Source organism: Tupaia chinensis, unplaced genomic scaffold (genome assembly GCF_000334495.1).
Source record: "Tupaia chinensis unplaced genomic scaffold, TupChi_1.0 Scaffold000231_2, whole genome shotgun sequence".
Lineage (NCBI taxonomy): Eukaryota > Metazoa > Chordata > Mammalia > Scandentia > Tupaiidae > Tupaia > Tupaia belangeri.
Window position 1 is genome coordinate 1,884,645 of NW_006159707.1, and position 3,336 is coordinate 1,887,980.

The 3,336-nt window shown below is 39.0% G+C and overlaps 1 pseudogene; it reads right to left on the minus strand.

The window, feature by feature from the left end:
* Nucleotides 1-3,336, minus strand: part of LOC102503360 (zinc finger CCHC domain-containing protein 9-like) — a 34,223-nt pseudogene that overhangs the window by 29,128 nt on the left and 1,759 nt on the right.

A 3,336-nucleotide genomic window follows, 5' to 3' on the forward strand; every position in this document is an offset into this window, starting at 1 on the left:
TTATTTATTTATTTATTTATTTATTTATTTGAGAGATTTTTGCTATAGGGTGTGCACTTGCCAGAGAGACAAGAGAGAGAGAAAGTGAGAAATCACTCCCATCTCAGGGGGGATGGTCACGCTGCAATCCCTTCTCCTCCATTCTCCTCTCAGGATTTTGGGCAAACAAACGCACCTGTCATGAGTTTTAAGTTGCCAGGTCCAGGATTCAAACCGTGGTCAACTACATGGGAGTCCAGTGATGTAACCATTGCACCATGTGCTGGTTCCCCCAGAACTCTTTTTAATAGGGCCTCCATCCCAATGGGAGCTGAGATAAAAGTAAGGCTGTCACTAAGGCCTTCTTCCAGTCACAGCCACGTGTGTAGCTCTTGGAAGTGAGGAGATTTCACAGTGGCCAGAGGGCTGCAGAACGTGAGAAGTGTGGGATAATACTTAGCGAGCAAGAAGGATGCAGAGTCCCAGCTGTAGAATAGAAACTAACCAGTCTAGCAGCACATGTACCCGTTTTCCTTATAATCCCCGGAAATGGGCCCTGAAGTAGGGGAAAAAAAAAAAAAAAGAAACAAAAAAAACAGGGTTTCTCATTTGGACCAATGCTCCAGCTTTTGACATTGCAAATTCTAGAGAAAGGCAGTTGTGGGTACAAGAACCATAGTGTCAGGACGCTGGCGGTGTGGTGGGTAAGGCAGTTGGATCCCACATGACCAACTGTGTGGTTCAAGTACTGGACAGCCTGAAAACCAAACCAGACAAGTGTGTGTGTGTACCCCAAATCCTGAGAGGTGAATAGAGGAGAGATTAAGGCATGGTGTGACCATCCTCCCTGAGGGGATACTTGCCCTCTCACTTTCTATTTTTGTCTCTGGTGAGTGCTCAGCCCTGTAGTTAAAAAAACAAAAACAAACAAACAAACAAAATAACTAAAAAGAAAGAAAGAAAAAGAAACATAGTGTCTTTAAAGACTGGTAAAACTTCTGTTTTACCTCATATGCATAGCTATATTGTGTAAAATAAAATTTTGGAGCTAGAATTTCATCAGATTTCAACACCGGAGTTAGGGCAGGAAAAGGCTTACAGAGTGCTCTTGTTTGAATCATTCCAGAATAGACTACGGATGCAGAGTAACTCTAGATACTGATAGGAAGACACCTTTTAGGAAAGTTGAAATAAATTGGGATGAGTCATGTGGGCAACTTCTGAGGGTCTGGAAATATTTCATTTTTTAACATAAAAATGTTAAGCTTTGCTTTATTTTTTTCACATGTGTTTTATATGTCTGTATATATGGTATCTTATAATAAAACATTTAAAAACAAACAAAATCAAAAGTGAACACTAGATTTGTGATTCTCAAACCTGGCTGTAACTTAGAACAACCTGGGGAAAGTTTAAAAATATTGATGCCCAGAGCACAACTCTGACCAAATAAATCAGAATCTCTGGGAGGATGTCAGAGATAGGTATCTGAGAGCTGCTACACTAGAAGAATAAAAATAAAACCAAACAAATTTAACAAGAGAAACCATCAATCACAATAATTTTAATTTACTTATCTATCTATTTATTGTTTGCTATAGAATGAGTATGTACAGCTGAGAGAGACAGAGAGGAAAAATGAGAAATCACTAGATGATTTCTAATCCCATAATTGAGTTTTGGACATAAATATTTTGAACTGCCTCTCTGATATATCCCCCAGGGAAGAAGGTCATGTTATAATCCCTTCTCCTCCACTCTACTCTCAGGATTTTGGGTATGCACACACATGTGCCTGGCGTGCTTTTCACGCCACTGGATCTGGGTCTTGAACTGAGGAGTCAGCCATGTGGGATCCAGAGTGTTAACCACCACACTATTTCCTGTCCCAATAATTTTTAATGGGTTAAATTTTCCTGTTAAAAATCAGAACTCAAATGAAATCAGTAAGATCCACATTTTCTTCATTTTTTAGGACTCTTACCTTGGTATTGACTTTGTTCTTAAATTCTTGGTAGCTGTAAGATTTCTGTAGCAAATATTGTTTCTGCATCCTCTTAGATTCATTTTTAGAGGAAGAGGACTCGAGTTTGTCCCAGAAGTCTCAGGAAAAGTTGCATGGCATCTTTTTTTTTTTTTTTTTCACTGTGATCATGTGCTTATTCCTTAGACAATCACTATGACCAGAGGTCTTTGGCCACATCAAAGTCACATGCCTGCCTATCACTTACTCTGAACCTGAGGGAGAGTCACTTCTTCCAGAACTACATGGGATGAAAGTGTCTGAGAAAGGTGGAACCCTGCTTGAAATCCAGAAACTATTAGTAGAAGTAGAAGTAGGGTGAACAGAAACTGGGCAGACAAACAAACAAAAATTCTGGGGGTAGTAAGTGGCATGGTGGTTGGGACACTGGACTCCCACGTGGCTGACTGCAGTTGGTGGTCAGACTTAGTGGTTTTCTTTCTCTCTGGTGAGCATATGTACTCTATACCAAAATTTAAAAATAGTAAGAATGACAAAATAAATAATTCTTCAAAAAATATTTCCATAAAGGACATTTAGATTTAAGGCATTAGAAAACAAAAACTAAACCAAAGTGGGTAAGTTAAAAGTGGAGATTGACAGATGGAAACTGGAAAAGAAGACAATGCTGCCCTACTGAAACCACTGTCTGTCTTTATCTGTGACTGGAGAAAGAACTTTAAGGGCAGTGGACAAACTGAGTCAATATCCAGGGCTCCTAGTCTACCCCAAACCCCCAATAGGTACCTGAAGCTCAGATCTCTCACTCCGTCTTTATATACACAGCTGCCTTCTAGCTGTCTACCCTACATATCGGAGGCCGTTCAAATTCATCATGTCCACGAGTTAATTATGAACAGATTCTGTTTCTGTTCTTGAATTCCTTCTCTTCGCTGATAACCCCATCTGCTAAACCACCAACCCAGCACCTCTCTCTCTCATCTCCTGTTTAATCTTCCTCTAAGCATGCTTACTTCCATCTCTACACCACCTCTCAGGCCCACTCCTGATTCTTTATCAGCACTTAACACAGTTGTCATGCCATCATTTCAGTAATTTGTTTGAATATTTATCACTCCCACTGGATTGCATCCATGAAAGGAGGGCCCATAGAAGTCTTTTTATTTGTTTCTCTCTAAACCTGAACTCAGTTCAGGTACTTGAATGTTTGTGGAAATATTAAAATAAAAAGTCTGCCAGTATCAATTTTCATGAGCCACCTGCCAAACCCGGCACTATATAATTACTTCAGTAAACTTTTTTAAGCTTAATATTTGAATTTAATATTTAATATTTTATTTAATTTATATTATTTATTTATATTACATTTTTAT